The sequence below is a fragment of the Phyllostomus discolor genome, chromosome 7 (genome assembly GCF_004126475.2).
Source record: "Phyllostomus discolor isolate MPI-MPIP mPhyDis1 chromosome 7, mPhyDis1.pri.v3, whole genome shotgun sequence".
NCBI lineage: Eukaryota > Metazoa > Chordata > Mammalia > Chiroptera > Phyllostomidae > Phyllostomus > Phyllostomus discolor.
In genome coordinates, this window is record NC_040909.2 from 41,133,792 (window position 1) to 41,149,233 (window position 15,442).

At 41.0% G+C, this 15,442-nt stretch overlaps 1 protein-coding gene across 8 annotated transcripts in view; it reads left to right on the plus strand.

Moving 5' to 3' along the window:
* ATP2B2 (ATPase plasma membrane Ca2+ transporting 2) overlaps positions 1-15,442 on the plus strand; it is a 450,624-nt gene that overhangs the window by 225,145 nt on the left and 210,037 nt on the right. For 3 of the 8 annotated variants that reach the window (XM_036030810.1, XM_036030807.1, XM_036030808.1), the window contains exon 3: positions 10,888-10,982. The exons of the other annotated variants lie outside the window; for them this stretch is intronic. The gene's annotated coding sequence lies outside the window, so the exon portion shown is untranslated. The remainder of the gene's footprint in view (positions 1-10,887; positions 10,983-15,442) is intronic. 8 annotated transcript variants of the gene reach the window in all.

A 15,442-nucleotide genomic window follows, 5' to 3' on the forward strand; every position in this document is an offset into this window, starting at 1 on the left:
TGTATGGTTTCTCTTCCAGCTTTGGCACAAGATGATTTTGCTTACAAGGCACTTCAGCTTCTCTGGACAGGTGTCTGGGAAGTCCATGCCAGCAGCTTCCCGGGGGACAGTAGTTCAGAAGTTTCATGAAACAAATGCATAAGAACAAGGATCCTCCCTGCCATGGGTCAGCTGTGTGGCCTTAGGCTACCCTGTCTTCCTCTCTAATCCCATTTCCTCATCTGTGGGATGGGGACTGTGAATGAAACAGTGGGCATGAGAGAGATTTGGGAGATAAAAGTTGCCTACATCTTATGGGTAGAGGAGTATTATTATCATTATTATTAACAATATCATTGATATTGTTGTTAGGAATAGTATGACATTGGACCAACCATTCTTCTCTCTATGAGTCTTCTCTTCTTCTCCCCATTGGCTGTTATGAACCCCAAAGGACCAGGAATGTGAAGAGAACCCCCAAACACCTGCAGCCATAGAATACCTTGTCAGATTTGGAAAAAGTCATATATCCCAACCCCTCATAACGGCAAAACTGAGGCGTGGAGAGGGGAGAAGGCTTGCCTAAGGCCCACCCACAGCTCTCCCCCACATCTTCAAAGAACTTGGCCCACACTGGTCCCCCTGCCCACCATACCCATATGATTGACTGGCCAAGCCAGGGAAGCCTGAGAGGGCACAGTCCTCTTGCTGCTCAGTTCCCAGCTGCAGGTGTGTTCCCTTCTGCAACCATTTAGTGTATCTGCCTCCGAGTTGGTGTGTGGCAGATGGCTCAAGAGAACTGAGCCTCAGTTTATTATAGACTCAAAGAGACCATCACACAAGTTCAGAGCACTTGCTGATGGAGGCAGCAGGTGTGGAGCATGGGAAGTAGAACTACTGGCTTTGGAAGCCACACATTCTGGCTTGGTCACCTTTATGTGTATACCTTCAGATATGTGGTCTTACCTCTAAGAGCCTCAGTCTCCCCATTTGTAAAATGGGGCAGTAAGGTGAATAGGCCATCCCTACACAATCTGATAGGGAGGTGGCTTCATAGCAGGAGAGAATGCAGATGTGCTGGTGCGGGTTCCCCCAGAGTCACTTTGGGGGCAGATTTCTATCTCTGGAAAGGGGAAGTGGTAGAACAGTGGGGACCCCATGAAGGAGGAGTCCCTGACAGGTCCCATGTCTGGGCCTGGTGTGGATCTATCCAAGGTGCTGCCCCTCCATGCCCTTCCCCACCCCCAGGTAGGAGCTGAGTAGCCTTAGTTGTGTGGAGAAGCTGGTGGCTGGGCAAAGGGGCCTGGGACCTGGCCCCTTTCTCCATTCTCTGTAGGTGACCCTGTACAGAGGGCTGTGTGGGGTCAGGCTGAAGTGGACAAGGGGGCACCCTGATGGGGGCTTCAGTCTGGAGACTGAAGGCTGGGAAGCAGGGAGCGGTCTGATGCCTCATTCCCTCCCACTCTAGTGCTCTGGTGGAGTAAGGCTGATGGGTATCTATCAGACACTAAACTCCAGCCTGAGGGGGCAGTTGGATAAGCATTTAAGGAGAGGGGACAGTGAGGGTGCTGGGAAATGGGCAAGCTGGTCTTCCTATACTAACATGCCACATGCTAGTGTGTTGTCTTACATCCATGTTTACTCTAGAAAATGAGGGAATATAGAGAGACATTTTATAGAAAAATAAAAAACCTTAAATACCAACAATGTTGACATATGGGGAACGCTGTATCTTTTAATGTTATATTTTTCCATATTATGTCTTTTTTATGCTATAAATGCAAGTTTCTTCTTGGGGTCAGGAAAACTGATATCCTAATTTTTTTCCATTCTCTACTCTGCTTTTTTCACTTGAGGTTTTTAGGAAATTTTCCTGGGTCATTCAAAATTATTTGAAAAAATGCTTTTTGATAGATGCATGATATTCTATTTTATGGCTGCTCAGTAATTTACTGAACTAACACCTTAGGATTGGACATTAAGATTTTGTCCAAATTAGTGCCATGATTTAAAAGTAAAAACACTGTGATAAATATATGACAGAAATGTTGTTCAAATTTCCAATTATTTCTATTAGAATATGCTCTTAAAAAAAACAAAATTACTAGCTCAGAGACTGGACCTTTTTTCTTTTATTATGTTTTTAATGTTATATTTTGACACATGCAAAAGAAATTATGTAGCATATATGTTAGTTTAAGAATACAGTGTATATCATGGACACACAACCCAACCCAAGAACCAGAATGACATCAATCATTTGCCTATTCCTCTGTGAATGTCCCCATCCTAACCTCTGCTTCTTCCCCAAGAAATGACTATCCTGTGTTTATCATTTCCTTGCTTTTTCTTTCTATAGACTGTATTTTTAGAGCAATTTTAGGTTCACAGCAAAACTGAGCAGAAAGCACATTAAATGCCCATGTGCCGTTTTTCTTAAACATTTTTATTTTGTGGGTATATGCTTACACTGCCTATTGTTTAGTTCTGCTTTTGTGTTAGTTCTTTGAAATGGCATCACACAGTATGCAACCTTCTGCGATGCTTCTCTAGGCAACATTGCTTCTCAGACTCATCCATGTGGTGGCTGCAGCTGGAGCTGATGCATTCTCATTGCTGTATAGTATTTCCTGGCATGAAGATATCGAAGTCTGTTGAGTCATTCTCCTGCTGGTGGGCATGCAGGTTGCTTGCAGTGTTCAGCTCTTACAAACAGCATTGCTGGGAACATTCTTGGCCATGGTGCCATTCACTTAAAAAAGGTCTAAGTGAATGAGAGGGAAAACAGATTTGGGAGGGGACTGAATAAGGGTGGAATATGCAGAAGCTTGATTTGAGATGTCTGCAGGCCATAAACTGATTTGACTTTTGAGGAGAGCTGCAACAAGCAGCATCTTATGGACTTACCTGAGCTAGAGTGTGCCATTTCTCAAGCCTAGCTGCAGAGGTTAGTGATCTTGGGCCTGTGGGCACAAGTAACACCTCTGCTGTGCTCACCTTCAAGAAGGCAAGGTTTGTGAAGAGAGCAGCTCCCCCACCTTTCAGTCTCTGTACCATTAAATCTGAGTATCCATAAGTGTGAGGCAATTGTCTCTGATGGAATCCAGGGGGATATTAGGTAGTATACAAGAACAGCCCATCACCTGATGGGAAAACTAGTCTGTTTTCGGTTCTCCTTCAGTCTTCCAGGTCACATCAATGCAAAAGGCACTAGTGTATCTTTAATTACAGCCTCATATCTCCTAAATATTGGCTGAACTCTGAGCAGAGAATAAGCCAATTTTGGGCTCAGAGGCTTAGGGGGGCAATCAGATTCACTAAATGGAAGAACATTTTGTTATATTTCTTTGTTGTGGTCATCTTTTATTTGTGGTGAGTGGTACTGGTTTTCCACTGATGGCAGTGACAGTTTCCTTTTAAAATAATGTGTTTAAGTTTTAATCAAGCAAATTATTAAGGAAAAAAACCATTGGATCAATTAAAAGACAGAAAATAACCATCCTACCAGTATATTTGATTGACCCAGGGTTGGGAAACACTGACCTCAATTAACCATTCTCAAACTTCTGTCTCAGGACCCTTTATATTCTTAAAAATTATTGAGAACCCTGAAGAGTTTTGCTGATGTGAATACTTTCCACATTTACCATGTTAGAAATTAAAACTGAGATCTAACATTTATTTATTAATCCATTTAAAATGTCACTAATAAACCCATTATGGTAACATATACAACATATTTCATTTAAAAAATAACTATATTTTTCAAAACAAAAAATGAGTGGGAAGAATAATATTTTATATTTTTGCCAATCTCTGTAATGACTTAATTGAGGGCAGCTGGATTCTCATCTGCTTCTGCATTCAATCTGTTGCCATATGATGTTTTGGTTAATGTATATGAAGAAATTCCAGCCTTCCAGAGAGATGTGTGGTTGGAAAGGACAGAAGTATTTTGATAACCCTTTCAGATAATTGTAGATATTCTTCTTTATAGTACACCCAAATTCAACAAATGATGGTCTATTAGTTTGCTACAGCTGCCTTCACAAAATACCACAGACTGGGTGGCTATAACAACAGAAATGTATTGTCTCATAGTTCTGGAGGCTTGCAGTCTGAGATCAAGGCTTTGGCTGGGTTGTTTTTTTTCTGAGGTCTCTCTCCTTGGTTTGCAGGTGGCCGTCTTCTCGCTGTGTCCTCTCATGGGTTTTCCTCTGTGCATAGACATCCCTGGTGTCTCTTTGACTGTCCAAATTTTCTTTACTTATAAGGACACTGGTCAACTAGGGCCCACCTAAAATGACCCCATTTTACCTTAATCACCTCTTTAAAGGTCCTATCTCCAAACAGTCACATTCCAGGTACTGGGTGTTTATTAGGACTACAACATAGAATTTTAGAGGGGACACAATTCAGCCCATAACAGATAACATCTTAAAAATCATTTGCAATGAATAACCTGAAGGTATCTCAATGAATTTTCTTGCTGTGCATTAAAATCCATTTTCTCTTCTTACACTTCATTGAATCTGTTACCCATGCCTGCTTTTGTAACATTATTCATTGGTCATTTAGAAAATATCTGCTCACTGAATTACACAGATCTTTGAAATGTTTGTACATTTTGTTATATAAGAGTTGTAAAAGTCACATCTGTAATCTTACCACTGACCTGTCAGAAATGTTTTTGTTCCCAAATGTTGACATCTTGGGAAGCTGTCAACTCATGATAGCAATACAAGTTTTCCAAAATTCTGATTTTCACTTTGAAATCTCAAATTTTATCATTGACAACAAAAATTATCCGTTGTTTTCCTTGAAGCAATATGCTTACTTTGCTCGTTTTTGAGAAAAGGTCTGCCAACTACCCAAGTCTGAATAAGCTTCATTTGTCTGTCAGTCTTTCCCTAACGTAAAAAACAGTGTTTCAGAAAAACAGAGGCTAATTCAGCTCGCAATTCAACTGACAGCAAGAGAACTTTCCCTCCAACACCCATCATACTTCGGTGTACAGCAGACATGCTCTATGAATACTTCCCCTTTCATGTTCTCAAGGGTTGAGATTTAATAAAATTAATAACTTTTCCTGCTTGCCCAGAACATTCCTAAGTGAAGCTGGCATTTTTGTACCACAACTGTATGATGAGGAAGAATGTTATGGCTATGGGTACCATTTGGTGCCACTCCCTTGATTTGTGCTGGGGCACCAGCAGGTTTACTCACCATTGCTTCTTAACCAGCAGTGCAAATATCAGCACAGTGAAGATGGCAAATAGCATCCTAGTGTTATTAGGAAAATAATTTTGACCTCTCAGCTCCCCTGCAAGGGTGTTAGGAACCCTCAAGGGCATGTGGACCACACATTGAGAACTTCTGACCTACATAAAAATACAGAGAAGATTTGGGGCCGGACAAGGTAGACCCTCAAAAATTACACTGGTGCCAGAGTCACAAGGCCTTGGTGTAATTCAGGCTCTGCCAGTGTGGAACTAAGTGGCTTTAAATAAGTCACTGCCCTCGGGGAGCCAGACACTTCACACACACACAAAAATGGTGGGTGCTTCTTGCCTCCCAGAGCTATGGAGGGGAGGGGATAAGGCCCTGACTTGAGAGCCTCTTGTAAATGGTAATGCACAGACCAGTGGGAGGAGCCAGCAGCAGTGGAGAATGAGGCAAAGTTATGAACTTTCACATCCTGGCTTAAGCCATTTATGATTAGAAACAGGGCTCGGATTCCTGTATTCCCCTGAAAGGACAGACATGAGAGGCCTAGACCTGGAGATCCTGAAAAAGACACAGTTGGATTTCTAGTTTTAACAAGTTGACATCTTTGGAGCTTTGCTTTAAGTCTCCAATTGCCACATCTAAAAGCCCAAATTTTCTCTTGTTTCCTACTGGGCACTCATCTGAGTCAGGTGGAAAGTTGGAATCCCATGGGAAATGACAAGCATTTCAGAAGATCTGATTTGATTAGCAGTGTCAAGAAGATGTAGGTGATCTGGAGAAGTCCAGGGAACTAGGAAGCACTTGTTAAAAGGTCTTGAGGTGGACTTTTACTTCCAGGAAGATGGAATAGAGGTACTTCTTATTCTACTCGCCAGATTCTACATAAAACTTTAAAAGAGAGAAAACAGACCTGCTAGAGATCTCAAGACCCAAGAAACAATATAATAGTGAGTTCCTGGGCTTTCTTTTTGTCTCACATATCCCAGAGTTATAGCTGAAGAAGACAAAAATGAAAAAAATGCCAATGGGTAAGCAAAAAAAAATTTTAACCACCAACAAAATCCTGCTTTTTCTAACTAAAGAATGAGGAAAGGGCAACAGTTTTAGACAAAAACTTCTCTACTCCAGCTAAACACCATAAAAAACATTGTAGCTCCCACCCCCACCAACAAAGATCCAGTGGAAAAACTAGACTTCCACCTTCATCAGGCTATAATGAAGGCACCCCAAATCACTCACTGGGGTGGTGTCAGAGAAGGCCAAGTAGGAAGTCAGGAGTTTCATTTCTCACTGGATAGTAATAAGACCTCACCCCCACAATTCGTGGTTTCAGTGGAGTAGTAACAAGACACTCCTACCCTTCCCATCCAGGGAGGTATCAGTGGAGTCCTTATGGGGAGCTGGAGTTCCCAACCTCGTTTCCTATACTGAAGTAAAGTCAGAGGAAGCCAGCTGAAATAGAAGGTTTAAATAAGATCCAGAGGCTCAAAATATAATATCCCAAATGTCCAGGCTTCCAGTGAAATTTACTTATACCAAGAACTAGGACAATCTCAAACTGAATGAAGAAAAAAAAAAAGGACAATCAGTAGATGTCAACCCTGAGATGACAGAGATGTTATTTCATCTGACAAAGATTTTAAAGCAGCCATCATAAAAATGTTTTAAGGAACAGTTATGAACACACTTGAAACAAAATAAAAAAATAAAAAGTCCCAGCAAAGAAATAGAAGACATAGAGAAGGACCGAATGGAAATTTTAGAACTGAAAAATGTGATAACTGAAGTTTTGTTAAAAACTCAGTGGATATGTTTAATAACAGACCAGAAGGAACAGAGAAAAGAATCATTGAAGTTGAATATAGAACAATAAGAATTACCTAATCTGAATAACAAACTAAAATAGACTAAAAAATGAGCTTCTGAGGCTATAACAAAAGATCTGATGTATGTCTCACTGAACTCCTAGAAGAAGATGAGAAAGACAGTGGAGCTGAAAAAGTATTTGAATGGCTAAAAACTTCTCAAATTTGGCAATAAATAAATCTGTTTATTTCATGAAGATGAGAAAACTCCGAAGAGAAAAAAACCAAATTAATCTATACCAAGATACAAAATAATTAAACTTCTCAAAACTAAAAGCAAAACTAAAATTTTTAAAGCAGTGAGAAAGAAACAACTCACTTATCAGGAGAAAACAATTTGAATGATAGTGGATTTCTCATCAGAAACCATGTAGACCAGAAGGAAGTGACACAATTTTTTTTTTCAAATGCTGAAAGAAAAGAGCTGTCAAGTAAGAATTCCATATCCAGCAAAATGATTCTATAGGAATTAAGGGAAAATCAAGACATTCTCAGATGGAAAAAAAAAAAAAACTAAGAGAATTTGTTGCTACAAAATCTACCCTAAAACAAGGCTAAAAGAAGTTCTACAAACAGAAAGGATACAATTTTTAAAAAGAAATGTTGGAATATGGGAAAGAATAAAAGAATCTTGTAAGCAAAAGCATGGGTAAATGCAACAGACATTCTTTCACCACTTGAGCTTTCTAAATTATGTCTGATGGTTAAAGCAAAAATTATAACACTTTTAGATATGGTTGTAAGTGTATGTAGAAAGAACAGAAAACAAAAAAAAAATTGTAGACTTAAATTTTAACATATTACATTAAATCTCCAAACCAGATAGTTTCACTGGAGAATTTTACTAAAATGTTTTAAAAAATAACACCAATTATACACAATGTCTTTAAGTAAATGGACGAGGAAGGAACACTTTCCAGTTCAATTCATGAAGCTAGCATTACCCTGGTGTCAAAACCAGATGAAGCAGTAGAAAAAATAAAAATAAAAACTACAGACCAACATCCCTCATGAATTTAGATGTGAAAATCTTTAACAAAACATTAGCAAATAGAATCAACAATGTATAAAAACAATTATGCCTTATGACCAAACAGGGTTTATTCAAGGACTGCGAGTTTAGTTCAACATTAAAAAATCAGTTCATATAATCTAATATTTTAATGGGCTAAAAAAGAAAAGTGATATGACACAAGGTATGACATCAACACAAGAAAAGCATTTGATAAAATTCAACACTAATTCATGATATAATGCTCAAAAATAGGGATAGAGGACAACTTCCATTACTTAATGAAGAATATCTACAAAAAAAAACTACATCTAACATAAATCTTAATGGTTAAAGACTAAGTGTTTTCCCTTAAAATTAGAAACAAGGCAAAGATGCTAACTCTCACCACTTATATTCAAATAGTGCCGGGAATACCAGCCAGTGCAATAAGATAAGATAAGGTATACAGATTGGAAAGGAAGAAATAAAACTGCTTCTATTTGCAGATAATTTCAGTCCCTACATAAAAAAATCCCAAAGATTCTACAAAAACAAACAAAAATCTCTTAGAAGTAATAAGTGATTTTAGGAAGGTCACAGGATACAAGATAAAAATAGAAAAATGTATTACATTTCTATATACAAGACTTATATGCTGAAAACTACAAAACACTGAAGAAAGAAGTCAATGAATACCTAAATAAATGAAGTTATATAATGTGTTCATGGATTGGAAGACTCAGCAAAGTTAAGATGTCAGTTTTCTGCAATTTCTACCAAAATCCCAGCAATATTCTTGTAAATATAAAAAAATATTATTCTGAAATGTATATGGGAAAGGCAAAAGAGCTAGAATGGTTGAAACAGTTTTGAAGAAGAATAAATTGAAAAGAATCAGGCCACCTAATTTCAAGATATATTACACAAAAATCAAAACTATGTGATATTGACAGAGAGATGACATATAGATCAATGGAATGGCATAGACTATCTATCTAGACATAGATAGATATCTATCTATAGAGCTACACAAATAAGCCCAACCAATTTTTAACAAAGGTACAAAAATAATTCAGGGAGGAAAGGTGATAATCTTTTAACTAATGGTTCTGAAGCAACTGGACATCCATATGTTAAAAAATAATAATAACTATCTAAGTCTCATACCTGATACAAAAATTAACTCAAAATGGACTGCTTAAATGTAAAATGTAAAACTATAAAACTTTTAGTAAAAAAATGTAAGAGGAAAATCTTCAGAATCTTGGGCTAGGCAGAGTTCTTAGACTTGACACCAAAAGCATGATCCATAAACTTAAAAAATGATAAATTTAACTTCACAAAAATTAAAAGCTGTGCTCTACAAAAGACTGTTAAGAGGACAAAAAGACCAGCTACAGACTGGAGGGAAATATTTGCAAACCACAAAATCTGACAAAGTCCTGGTATCTGAAATATATTTTAAAAATTCTCAAAACTCAACAGTTTAAAAAAATAAAACAATCCAATTAAAAAATAGGCAAAAGTCATGAAGAAACATTTCTCCAAAGAAGATATACAAATAGCAAATAAGCACATGAAAAGATGTTAGACATCATTAGTCATTAGAGAAATGCAAATTAAAACCACACACACATATAGAATGGCTAAAATAAAAAATAACACCACCAAATGCTGATGAGGATTCTGAAAAACTGGATGATTCATACGTTGCTGGTGAAAATGTAAAACGTACAGCCACTCTGTAAAAATTTGAAGTTTCTTTAAAAATAAACAAAACCAACTAAACACACAACTACCACGTGACACAACAATTCCACTCTTGGGCATTTATCCCAAGTAAACAAAAACTTATATCCACATAAAATACCTGTACATAAGTGTTTGTAGCAACTTTACTCATAACAGCCAAAAACTGGCTGTGAATGGTTACACAAACCATTAGTGGATGAATGGTTAAACCAACTGTGGTAAATCTATACCATGGAACAGTACTGAACAATAAAAAACAATTCGTTATTGATAGACACAACAACCTGATGAATTTGTAAAGAATTATACTGAATGAAAAAAGCTAGTCCCAAAGGTTACATATGGCATGATTCCATTTATGGAACATCATTGAAAGAACACTATACTAGACATGGAGAACAGTTTTGTGACTGCCAGGGCTTAGGACTGAAGGTGGGAAAGAAATGAATGTGACTATAAAGCATCAGTCCAAGGAAACTTGTGATAGAACAGTCCTGTATCTTCATTGTGGTAGTGATTACATAAAACTACATACATGTTAAAACTGCATAAACCTACACATATACAGACATACACACAAATGCTCATAAAAGTAGATATTATTATTTCTATCCTACAAATGGGAAAATGGAAGTTCAGGAAAGTTAAGCCACTTGGCCCAGGGCCTCTGTTTCTCTAAAGCACACACCCATGAGCACTTAGCCACATTCCTTCTGCCCTTGTGGCCCACACCAGCCGGCAGGCAGAGGACAGAGAGGCCCCATCTTGACAGCCCTGCCAGCAGGTGGACTTGCTTCCCTTAGACAGAGCCTGGAAGGGAGGGGGAGCCTGGCAACTTTTGATGGAGAAAGCAGGGGCTCAGTCCCCATTTGGCTGGGCCAGCTCCTAGGAGGTAGGTGAGAAGGGGCACCCCTGCTTCTCTCCTATCTCCACCCCTGCCCAACTCTGGCTCCAGCCCAAGGCCAGTACATGGGGGACACTCCACACCACTCCTCCCTTCCTACTCCTTCCTGACCCAGGTCCCCATCAAGTCACTCACCCCTAATCAATGCCATGTCCCTTTTCCAGAGCTGAACTTCATCACCCAGTCCCCAGAGCCAGCAAGACATGGGCCCCACTTTCAAAACCCTGATGCCTTTTATTTAACTGGAACATGTGGAGGGGTGAGTTGAAGACTAGAGTTTTGCTGGGGGTGGGGTAGATCTGGGAAAAGGGCACTGTTGGGTGTCTGCTAATACAAGGTCAACTGAGCAGGAAAGCTCAGTTTGACAGCAACGACCTTTCCTCTGCCACTGTGGCAGGGACACGTGAATTATTTATGCACCACTGTGCTGGTTTGGGAGAACTCCCCCGCATCCCTTTTGCATTTGCATAGGGAGTTTTGCAAAGGGAGTTTGGCACGAAAACAGAGGAAGAGAACAGCATCACTTCATACAGTAAACAGTCTCAGTTCTCTCAACTGTAAAATGGGGATAATGCAGCATCTCCTTGTGAAGGCCAAGCAAAATTGATCCATGTGAAGTGCTTAGCAGAGTAACTGGAACATTAGTGGGTGCTCAATAAATGCTTGTTGAGTAAACAGGTTTGCTAGGTGCCTAACGCAGTTTAGTTAAAGGGCAGCCCTCTCGGGCTTCCAAAGCTGGCTAATATGGCAGCTCTATGAGAGTTCTCTGGCTCCTAGCTGGGATGAAGCACATCTTCTTCCATACTCCCAAAGACCTTTCTCAGGGTCTCTGTTATTGCCTTGCTCACTTTGCCTTATGTTATATCTCTTCAAACCTCAACGCCCATGCCCCAACACCCCCATCCCAACCCCTGTCAAGGACCAGAGCTCACACTGCTCGTGTTTCATCATCAGACCCAACTTATCTGCTACAAGAACATCCTCTGAGCCAGAGTACAGAGTAATTATCTCATCTGACTTCCCAGTAGGTGTTGTTAGCCCTTTCACAGATGAGCAGACTGAGACCCAGAGTGAAGTCACTTCCCAGCCAGGAGGTGGGAGAGCCAGGATGCAATTCCAAGATCCTGAGCTCACCTTCTATTATTGCACCCTGCCAGGGTGAAGAAGATGAGTAACTCCAGACCAAATCAGGGAGGGAGCAGACAGGCAGACTGGCCTGGTACCCCTGTCCCCCACCCTCAAAGACCACCCAGACCTCTTGCTTCACTGAAGTGTTTCTCGCCCAAGCACTTTGGGACTAACCCAATTGTTTCCAAACACATTACATAATTGCTCACATATTTATTTAATGCTATCTCTTGAATATTAATCGATAATACAGAACATAAACATGGGTGTTTAAACAGCAGCTTTTGACAGGCATGGGTTGAGGAGAGACATCTATGTGAGCCATCCTATCAGAGAAGGAGGTAACATCTCCCCTCTCCTCTCCCCAAGGTGAGGAAAGGCTTCCCAGGGGTTCAAGCTCTTTTATTATGTAATAAGATGCATTATCTCTTCCCTAAAGGATGGTTGGGGACAGGGTTTAGCTGTTTACTAGTGTTTATAGGACACTCTCTGTGCGCAGTCACTGTTATGCTTTTATTCAACCCAGGGTGCCCTTAGAATGAAACACAACCCTTGTCCTCATGGTACTGACACTCCAGCAGATAGGTGACCAAATAAATAAACAAGATGGGTTCAGGGAATCACAAGCACTGCAAAGAGAATAAAACAGGGCCACAGGGTGGGAAGTGATGGGCAATCACTGAGGAGGGAACTTTGAGCAGCTGTTTTTACCAGAGCTGTCACTGGTAGAAACAGCCAGCTATGCAGAGGTCCAGGGCTTGATGAAGAGCAAGGAGGGCAGTGGGCTAAGGAGGGATGAACAAGGGCCATACATAGGTGATGTAGGCAGAGGAATACCTGTCCAGGGCCAGTTGGGCCAGGCCTAGAGGAATCCATGCAACATTTAAATCGTAATCTACATGCAATGGCAAAACGATTGGAGGATCCCTAGCAATTTAATGAATGTTCAAAAAACATTTCTCTATAGCTGGGAGAGGACTTGTGGATGACAGGTGTGTCAGAAAGGTCTGGGTCAAAGTTCTGGGTCTGGATTGCTTGCAAGGTTGGGGGAGGTGGTCAGGGAGAACCTAGGGAAGGCACAGAAAGAGCTACCCAGGCCTCAGATGATAGTAGATCTGTCCAAGGTGATCACGAGTCTATCCCAGTCAGCAGTGGAGGGCCTGAGCTGACCTAGGAATCGTAGTAACACTAATGATACAGATGATAATAATAGTACCTAGGATTTACTGAGTACTCACCATGAATCAGGCATTGGGACAAGCCCCCTATCTTCACCACCAGCCAGAGACATGTTTTATTATTTAATAGTTTTATGATTAAACTATTATTATTTAATAGTTTTATTATTCCCATTTCATGGTAGAGAGAAACAGAGTGTTAAGTAAAATACCCAGAATGTCTTGGCGAGTAAGGAGTAAAGCTGGACCCTACACATATGGTCCTTGGTCCATATTAGCTGAAAGAACTAATAACACCAACAATAACAATCACTTAATTCAGTGTTAGTTACATGCCAGGCTCTATTCTAAGTGCTTTTAAAAATATTAATCATTTAGTCTTCACAACTGCCCCATGAGGTAGTCACAACCACTATCCCCACCTTTTAAAATGAGAAACTGAAGCACAGAGTATTACCTCAGTTACCCTAGGTGGGATTTAAACCCAGGAGTTCTGCTTCCAGAGTCCAGGATTTTAGCAAAATGCAGTAGAAGTAGAGGAAAGAGGGGAATCAGCAATCCAACTCAGCTATGTTTGCATTTCCAAGCCTGGGTGGAGTCAAGGCCATTTGCTAGCAAGCATTCAGCAGCACCCCTTCTGGGCTGGGCTGGGGATGTGGGTGTGTGAGGTGGGGGCAGGCTCTCCCAGAGCCATGGGGGACCATGAATGGCAGAACTGACCTCCCCAGAGCATCCGGCTTCCCAGTGGCCAAAGAAGGGCCTCCGGGAGCCTGACCTGCCTGGAGCTGCAGAAATGAGCCATTGCAGCCTAAGCAGAATAATGTCACCTCCTCAATCAGGGAGTGGGGACATTCCTTCAGAGCATCCAGAGAGAAAATGAACTGAGAGAGGTTAATGGAGTCTGAGAACGTTTATAGGAAATGTGTTACTCCAAGTCGGTGCCACAGTAACACCCAAAACATCTTCAATGGAAACACCTTGTAAGTAAAAATTACAAGCATCCTTCCTTATAAATGAATTTGATTAGTAGAATTTCCACATTGGAGCAATGTATTAGGCTGCCATAACTAAAACTGATTTGCAAAGCAACACATCCCCCTTCAAATGTGGACAGTAATTCCCACCTGTGGGGCAGTGGTGGCAGCCAGTCAATGCATGCGAAGTGCTCTTGTGAAAGGTGAAAGCTTGTACAAAAAGAGGGCTTTAAAAGTACTCCAGGCTTCTTAAATGCCTTATCCATTTAGGCAGTTAGAACATTTCCTTCCTTCCTGTTTTCCTCAATGAGAGAATGGAGAAAACACCCTCCCCCTGGCCAGAGTCTGAAATACAGGGGTTGCAACAAAGAGCCTGGGTCCCTGGTACCAACCTGCTAATTCCAGGAAGCTCTTCCGCCCAGGTTCTTTCCCCTGTTGGGGCGGGGCAGAGGGGGTGGGCATGGTGTTTGACAGCCTGACCACACAGTTCACAGTCCTGGCTGAGCAATCCTCTATAGTTGTTTAAATACTCTCCCACTTCAGTGTTATATTCTTAAAATGGGAGTAAGAAGCCCTCCTTTAGAGGGTATTGGAAGGGTTGAGTGGGAGAGAAATCCTGATGTGTCCAGCAGAGGGCCTAGGATATCAGCAGCTGCTCAGATGGCCCCAGTGGGAACAATGGCTTCAGATTTGAGGAGCCCAGGCCCCTTTCCACTGGGATCGTGTCAGTCTCTCTCAACTGCACAGGCACTGGGAATAGACAGTTTGCCATCTGTGTTGTTTGCTGGTGCTGCTGTAACAAAGCACCTCAAACTGGGTGGCTTAAAGTAACGGATATGCTATCTCACAGTTCTGGAGGCTGGAAGTCCAACATCATGGTATTAGCAGGGTTGGTTCCTTCTCAGCCCCTCCAGGCAGAGTCTGTTCCAAGCCTCTCCCCTAGTTTCTGGTGGTTTGGTGGCGATCTTTGGAGTCCTGTGCCTTCCAAGTGTAGTACCCTGATCCCCCTTCACACCCTCCGTGAGTGTCTGTCTCTGTGCACAAACTCCCCCCTTCTGAGGACACCAGTTGTATTGGGTCAGAGCCCACCCTAATGACCTCATCTTAACTTGCTTGCCTCTGTAAACACCTTATTTCTAAATAAGTTCACATTCGAAGGTGCTGGGGGTTAGGAGTCCCACATATTCTAGAGAGAGGAAGGGATACAATTCAACCCCTAACACTGTCATAATTGTTTAAAGCTGATTCTGAACAGTCTGTCAGTTTATTCATGACATTTCTCAAATTGACTCAAAGACAATTTTACATCGTTTTTCAAAAAAGCAACGTACTTCTCAAAATCATAGAGTCCTTGGCTTCCACAAGATTTCCCATCAACTCTTGGCTTTAACAAACCCCATTATGGGTCTCTGGACATTGAAGAGGAAGTAGATTTGAAC